The following is an 8,873-nucleotide window of genomic DNA, read 5'->3' as shown; positions in this document are numbered from 1 at the left end:
AAACTGCACAAAGAAAATCATGCGCGAGCAGCGGAGTGTACAAGGTTGCCTGGTAACCTGATGCTACACCGGGGATTCATCTTATTATGGAACAGAAAACACGGCGAGGGCCAATAAAAGGAGCTGCAGACGACACACAAATTAGCTCGGCGGTGTCAATGAGCGCCGAGCGGCCGACGCGAGGCTGACACGTGTGTTTCTGTAACCGGGGGTTACGCCGCGACCAGATTATTCATGTGGCGTCGGAACAAAAGGACAGGATGACGGCTCGGTGGCTGACGGCGCGTGTTATGACCTGCGCCGTGTTTTCCACGCCTGCCTGTCTGACTCGTCCAAAACGCAAAAGCAGTCTTGCATCGACATCCTTATATTTATATTCCACCAACTGTCACCCTGCCTATTACACTGTTCCACCTGCAAACCAGTACATAGACCGGACCATACACACACACACACACACACACACACACACACACACACAGGCCTCTTCGAGTTCACGACAATTCTTGGAAGTGCAATTTCTGCTGCGTGTCATGAAACCTCCCTTCACACTATGGCGGTCAGACGAGGATGGCACCCACACACACACACACCCACCCACACACACACACACACACACACACACACACACACACAGAGGAAATAAGTCTATAGTGACAAAGCATAATTCATCACTTTCATGTGTAAAAAAGAGAGAAGACATTGTGTTTTCTCCGCACGTCCAGGACGGGAGAGGCTTGAAGTCGTGGCGGCGCAGCGGGGGACGCCACGCCGAACACGCCGTCTTATCAGCTCCGGTGAATAATTCACAGATGCCCGCCAGGTTTTGTTCCGTCGAAGAAAAACATTTCGTCTCATTAACGCGTCGGCTGGTACTATGAAATCATGCGCGGGTCTGAGTGGAAGGTGCTGCGAAGTGACTCTCTCTCCCTGACACAGCTCAGATGGGACCTGCCCCCTCAAGCCATCTGAGCAGTGCAGACATCTGCGAGCGCCAACCTGCCAAGAACCGGCCTCCTGTAAAAATATCATGAATATTCTGAAGTGGAAAGACGGCCGAGGGGTCGTCCGGAGCGCCTGTGAGCGGCTCCGTGTCGGCCTGCGTTTTTCTTGCGGAAGGGACTCGGCGGCAGGAAGACCGGGTCGAAAGGTGTGGTCGCGCGGCAACCGTGGAAACACGCCGGCGCGCCGGTGGCCGCCAACGCTGGATCATCCGCTCGCAGGTTCTCTTCATATGAGACGTCGGCACGCAACGCGATGTTAATTCCTCGGTCTTGCAGGAAACATGTACGATTACATGCTGTTTGCGCAGATGTTTACAAAAACGGACTCTGAACCTGGAGTTGATGTCCGCACGCTATTTGCTGTGTACGTGGAACCGCTCTATGTGTGCTTCTTCACACGGGTCCAAGCAGGTTGGAATGGGTGGAGAAAAGTGTCGGGTATGACGTGATAGAAGACTATCGGCCAGAAGAAAAGGAAAGGTGTACAAGACAGTGGTGAGACCGGCGATGATGTTTGGACTAGAAACTGTTCCAATGACCAAAAGACAGCAGGCAGAACTAGAGGTTGCAGAGATGAAGATGTTGAGGTTCTCTTTGGGAGTGACCAGGATGGAGAGGATCAGGAATGAGTCTATCAGAGGAACGGCACATGTTAGATGTTTTGGAGAGAAGGTCAGAGAAGCCAGACTGGGATGGTTGGGTCATGGACAGAGGAGGGATAGAGAATATATTGGTAGACGGATGCTGGAATTGGAGCTGCCAGGCAGGAGGTCTGGAGGAAGACCAAAGAGAAGATTTATGGACGTCGTGAGAGAAGATATGAAGGTAGTTGGTGTGAGAGAGGAGGATCCAGAGAATAGGGTTAGATGGAGAAAGTGGACTCGCTGTGGCGACACCTGACGGGAAAAGCCGAAAGAAGAAGAAGAAGAAGAAGAAGAAGAAGAAGAAGCTCTATGTGTGCTTCTTCAACCCCTACGATAAAGTCAGTCAAGACAGGGGTGCATCAAAATCGATTATGATAACACGCAAAAACCCAGCGGGGCACCGATCAGACCGGCTTCCATCTGCAGAGGTTCTCCTGGGTTGGTCTCAGGCCTGCACTCGCCGTCAGCAGGTCCGGAGGAGGCCGGAGGAGGCCGGAGCGGCCCGCTTTCTGCCGCTTCCATCCGCGGAGCTGTTGTTGCCTTGGGTGAAGGACGCCATTATGCAACACAATCCGAGCGTGCACGTTCGCTGACCCTCTGCACACCTGGCCCAGTGTGGGACCCACTCGTAAAGGGGCGGCGCCAGCTGCTACTGCCAACCCGGCAAAACCGTAAAAGAAAAGAAAGTCCTCGGGATTCCGTCCAATATTTTAATGGTTTAAGAGTGTTGCCGTGGATACGCATTTCTAGAGACCCTCTGTAGGATCCTAAGCCCTGTCTCAGCAGGGGTCCGTCGCTCCCCCGTAGATTTAGACTCCTTCTCCCATGCAGTGCTGGCGGGGCGGTGCCAGGGCCCCCCAGGGCCCCCCAGGGCCCCCCAGGACCCCCAGGACCCCCAGGGCCCCCCAGCTCAGAGTGTAAAAACACACTCCAGGCCGATCCGGCGTCGATGTCGTGTCCTTAAAACGAGTCCAAATCGATCCGTGTCGCCTCCTAAGTGGACACTTTGAATGATTTGGAGTTACAATGTGTTGTTTAGATGTTCCTTTTGAGCAGTTTATGAACACGTTACACATGTTTTACAGACTTTTAACTTCTTTCTCTTGATCTTTACCGTTTTTTACTTTATTTTTATGATTCACTACTTTATTTTTCATTTTTCTATAGAATTCTATTTTGATTCTTCCCCACCTGAGTCTGTAGCAGGAGCTGCTTTCAACAAAACCAGTTTCCCCCGGGGATCAATGAAGTATTCTGGTTCTGATTCTGATTCTGATTCTGATTCTGATTCTGATTCTGGTTCTGATTCTGATTCTGATTCTGTTTGACCGTCGGCTCGTCGCACCGCAGTGCAGAACCAACACTTCAGACGCTCCTTCCTGCCCACGGACATCAGACTGAATATTTCCAGCAGTCTGGACGGCACACAACCCTGACCGGCCAGTGGAGCATCTGTGCTCCACCTCACCATCTCACCATCTCACCATCTCACATCCTCACTCATTCACACATGTCATGTCCTCATTATCTTATGTATTTGTATCCCTGTCGTTGTTGTTGTTATTCCAGTCTCATCCTGTTTATCTATTTTTATCCGTCTTGTTGTCATTCCATTCTCATTCTCTTATCTGTTTTTATCCCTGTTGTTGTTGCCAATCTAGTATCTATTTTAATCCTTGTTGTTGTCCTTCTGCTATCTATTTTTAACCTTGTTATTGTCTTCGCCCTTTTAATTGTCTCTCTTATTTATATTTACATTCATAATTGTTATTGTTGCACTGCTGTGACGAACAAATTTCCCTTACGGGGATCAATAAAGTAGTCTTATCTTATCTTATCTTATCTTATCTTATCTTATCTTATCTTATCTTATCTTATCTTATCTTATCTTATCTTATCTTATCTTATCTTATCTTAAATTCCCCTCTACTGAATTGTTAATCCCCAAACCTCCGTAAAAACCCCTTAGAGGATAAAGCGCCTGGAATTAATCAGAAAAAAAGTCCCAGATGATTATTTAATCATATTTAACATCCAGGACATTTAGAGGAGGGTTCAGGATCGCCTCTCCAAACGCAGAATCCCAAAGAAACCCATGTGGTCACCATGAACGAGCTGAATCCCAGCCTAGATAACCAGCTTACAGTGTTCCTGTGAGACTTTTAGAAAAGGAGGCGTTCATGCTTCCTTTCGATCATCCATCCATCATCTATATTGTTTATCCTGTGGATGGGTTTGGTGGTGATGGTGGTCCTGGAGAGCTGGGGTTCAACCTGGATCTGTCTTGGGGCCACATAGACACATTCAAACGCTCCATCATTCATTCACTATCATCAGTCCCCCTCTCATTCACACGTCTGGACGTTTTAGGTTCTGCATGTGTTTGGACTGTGTGAAGAACCTCTGCAGACACAGAAAGATCTCATGCAAGAATCCAACCAGGGACCTTCTGGCTCTGAGAGGGAGGGGCTAACCGCTACATCACCTCACTTTAATAATAAAAGTAATAATGATTACAATAATTACAATTTATTGTTATTTTTATTGTTATTGTTAATATTAATATGAATAATGATCATTATATATATATAAATATATATATGTATATATATGATACACTATATTAATAATAGAGATTATCATTATTATACTTAATTGATCCCATAGGGGAGAATTGTTTGTCACAAGAGGGCAGCAATAAATATAAATATAAATATAAATATAAATATAAATATAAATAAAAGAGAGAATTGAAAGGACAAAGACAACAACAAAGGTAAAAATAGATAACAGAAGGACAACAACGAGGTTAAAATAAGATAAGATTAGATAATACTTTATTGATCCCAGTAGGGAAATTTGTTTGTCAAAGCAGTGCAATACTAACAATATCAATAAGTATGACTATCAATATAAATAGAAGAGACAATTAAAGGGACAAAGACAATAACAAGGATAGGAACAAATAACGGAATGACAACAGGGATAAAAATAAGCAGGAGGAGAATGGAATGACAACAACAAGGGTAAAAAAAAATAGATCGCAGAGTGACAACAACAAGGATAAAAATAGATAAGAAAATGAACAACAATGAGGATAAAAAATTGATAGCAGAGTGAAAACAACAAGGATAAAAATAGACAAGAGAATGAGGACATGACATGTAGTGAGGTGGTGAGATGGAGCGCGGAAGCTTGCGTGCCGTCCATCACCGCTGTGTGATGGAGCGTCCCAAGCGTTGGTTCTGCTGAAGCGTCGGCTGAAGGAGCCGCTTGCGGCGGAGAAGAGCACGCCGGCTACCATCGAGCGGTGGAAGGTCTCCAGGAGCTACAGACACCCAATAAACCTCAGTCTCCTCAGGAAGAACATCCTGCTCTGACCCTTCCTGCAGAGGACATCTGTGTGATGTGACACACACACTTTATTGTTGTTGTGGACCCCAAGGTACTCGTGGGAGTCCACTGTCTCCACCTCCTCACGCTGGATGGTGTTTGGCACATGTCTCCTCAGATTCTTCCTGAAGGCCGCTACCTTCTCCTTGGTCTTGGAAATGTTGAGCAGAAGGTGTTTCTGGTTGCTCCGCTCCACAAAACTGGCAACCAGACCTCTGAGCTCCTCTTCGTCTTCGTCGTCGACGCATCTGGGGATGGAAGAGTCGTCAAAGAAGTTCCAGAGGTGGCAGGAGCCGGAGTTGTGCCGGACGTCGGAGGTGAAGAGGAGCGCTTGGACATCCCTTCCTGGGTACCGGGACAACGCTGGAGGTCCTCCAAAGGTCGGGGTCTTCACTTCCCCAACCCTCCTGGGTGCAGGTGGACCACCTCCAGACACCCGCCGTCTCAGAAGCTCTGTATTTGAGTCATCTCATTCCCGGGGGTGAAATGCACCGACAGCTGCATCCGCCCCGCTTCCTGTTTATCACCCGTTCTGGCAAAAACAAGAGAAACGGCGAAAGGTCGCCCATGACCGGCCGATGGTTCGCCTGTTCCGGGGGAAAGTGTCGAAAGGTAAAGTACGTGTTTGCGGTGTATTGATTCTATCGAGAAGCGACATTGTGCAGAAAGTAGGCTAAGGCCGTGGATAAGCTGCAGTCTGAGACGGGTACTTGAAGGCGTCATGGCTGCGGCGGAAGCGTGGATGGCGTGCGCCCTGAGGACACGGTGGCTGTCTCTGCCTGTCAGCGTGACGACCGCGCCAAAAATAGACCCGCTTATTCGATATAAAGGCTGGCCAAGATGGAGGCAGACAGGGCGGTGCGTCTGCCCCGCTGGCCTCCGACAGCCGAGTGCCCCCCCCCCCCCCCCGACACACACACACACACACACACACACACACACACACACCTGCAGCTGCGTGGCCTCCTTGCAGCATGGCTTCATCCCCCACAGCAAAATACTAAATAGATAAATAAACCACACACTCAGTAAAAGCCCTTTTGTGTCCCCATATTGTGTCTCGGGGCGGCGGAGCCCCCGCAGGCCGGCCAGGGAAGTGTCGCCATCCTCCTTTCAAACTACAAATATGGCCCCTCGGCCGCAGAGACGCGCTTTTGTTTATCCTTGCATAACGTTAGAGTCCGACATGGAACGCAAAGGACAGCTGAACGCAGCCTACCGACACCCGTCCTAGAACAACACCTGTGGCTCGGTTGGCATGACCATGGAGACGGCGCCATCTCCTGGTCCGGCTTCTCACGCGTTCCAGATTCGCCGATCCAGAAAGTTCAAGCTGTTTCAAACGGGTCGGAGGCCCAGGTGTCGTTGTCTCCGATGATATACGGTGACGTCGGGCTAAATAGAGGGTTTAACCGTGTTTCACGGGGCGCCCCGCCTCAAAACTACCCAGACACAATCTGAAACTGTGGGAGAGAGAAAGCGAGAGTTTTCACAAGGAGGAATTTGTTCCAAAAAAAAAAAAACAGGGGGGAGGATGTTTCTATCTCGACCGAGGAGGGACGGCCGTGAGATTAGCGCAGATTATACAGAGATCTGTCATCGCCGTAAATCCACAGCTGTTCGCCGTCTCGCATTTTTATTTGTCACTTCAAAGCATTCCTGGCCGCCCCTCCTTGGTTTACTGTTTGGCCCGGTGGACAAATGTCTTCCCCTCCTGCTCCCTCCTCTCCTCTCCTTTGCAGGTGTTTCCACACATCACTTCACATCTCCTCCGGAATGATCTTTGCGTGGTGCTGGGCCTCCTCCGCCTCACCTCCGAGCAGGTTTGCGATGCCCCGCTTCTGCCCTGTGTGCGCCTCTCCACGCCGTGGGCTTTGAGGAGACGGCGGGGATTTGGGTCCGATTACTTGTGTCTGGCGGGTTTACCGGACGCCGGCGGGCAGCGGCGAGCTCCACGCCGCGGCAGCTGGGCCCGCGCCCGCTCTGCGACGGCGCCCTCGGCCCTCCAGCTGTTTGCGATCCCTCATCGTGACGTCGTGGGAGACATGGGAGGCGGTCAAATGCGTCGGCGGCCCCATCCCACGTGTGCGTGCCCACCCGAGGACTCCTTTCACAGCCGGACACCTGGGTTTATCCGGCTGGACCCTGTGCCCTCGGCGTATTTCATGTCGGCGAAAGAACGAGAGCCGGCACTATTATCACCCCGAGCTGGAAATCAGGCTGTCGGAGACGTCGGCCTCGCATCTCCGCCGGGTTCCTTATCTGCAAAGGTGAAAGGTAGCGATTCATTCTAACGGGCCGCTCCGACTTTCCCACGTCTTCGGAAGACACCATCCATCTGCAGTGACGTCTGACCCGCTGATGAATGCGCGGCTGGTTTTTTTTTTTCGCGAATCTCGCTTATCGAGAAACTGAAGACGTTGTGGCGAAAGAGATCTCTCCTTTTAGGATAGTTCTCCGATTCAGTACTCGGTGTTCCGAGCGCACAATGAGAGGTCGAGGGGGAAACGCAGAATTCACCGCCGTTCTTAACACGAGCCGCGCCCGACAAGTGGTCCGACACAAAGCTAGCAGGACGTGCACAAACACAGAGTGCATTTCAGGTTTAGGAGATGTTGGAGGAATGCGTGTGGGCATCTGTTTTCTTCATTTGTGGATTTGCCCCTTTGTCCGCAGCCTCTCTCCCTCTCAGCTCTAATTTGTGGGAACCCTGCTCTCCTGCGGCCCTCCTTAGTGAGAAAGTATTCCAACTGGGGTTACTGTGGCCTTCGGAAGGCTTAGGAGCCGATCTGGGAGGATTACCCCCAGCGGCGGCGTCCGATCTACACCCAAAATCATCAACATAGCTGCCGTGACCCCCCGCCCCCGCTCTCCTACCCCAGCGTATCCGACGCCTTGAAATGTGAGACGACCCTCGAAGGTTGCCTGTGAACATAAGCCGCATTCTTTCACAGGAACTTTGCACCCACGGGAAAACGTCTTCCCCGTAATGTTTTGATAATTCCATTTATTTATTGAACGGGTAACACTTTATACACCGGCTTACTGCATGACCGATTTATTTCGTGCCGGGAGGGTAATTACATTAGCAATAAATGTGCAAAAGATCTCGATTTTGCACACAGCCAATGACTCTGCTGTGCTCTGTTTTATAACGTGAAACAACACTTTATAATAACGGGTATATTTTTACAGTCGACGGATATACAGATGTGTATATATTACTTTACATGTTTGTGCTACACGTTTAGAAGCCAAATACACAGTGTCTGAGACAGAGGCACCGATACGCCCAATGCAAATAGCAGCTCTGTGTGTCTATTTCTTCAAAGTTGTTGCCAACGCATGCGACTGTCCGCTGATACGATATCAATAGTGATCTTTTGTCGTCTTCCTGCCGTGTTGATCAAGAGCTTGTAGTACAGAAGAGTGTCACGAGAGGGCGGCACCGCAACGCACCGCGCCGTGTCGGGTCACAGGACCAAAACATATTCGGCGTGTACACGCGTGGAATCCAATTCTTCTTCTCGATCTAAATGTTTATCTTGGACTTGAACGGGCGTTAACTGGGGCCAGGGTACGGTCATTTTTAAGTGAAGTCCTGACGCTAATCGGTCGAGAGTGCATCATTAGTTTTACATAACTAGTGAAAATACGAGAATACATATTATGACAAGCGTCGTCAGCGATGCAAATCACAATGCGTCTGATACGGAGCGCTGTTGGCAACGGCCAATCAAAGGCGTTGTAACTGCAACACGAGGCACGGCCGACCAATCGCGTCGCGTCGCTTTGAGAGGTGGCATATGGTGGCGGCAATGTTATGGAGTTT

The sequence above is a fragment of the Fistularia commersonii genome, chromosome 11 (assembly GCF_037954325.1).
Source record: "Fistularia commersonii isolate RoL2024-O1a breed Wild chromosome 11, RoL_Fcom_v1.0, whole genome shotgun sequence".
NCBI classification, from domain to species: domain Eukaryota; kingdom Metazoa; phylum Chordata; class Actinopteri; order Syngnathiformes; family Fistulariidae; genus Fistularia; species Fistularia commersonii.
This window is presented reverse-complemented; position numbering follows the sequence as displayed.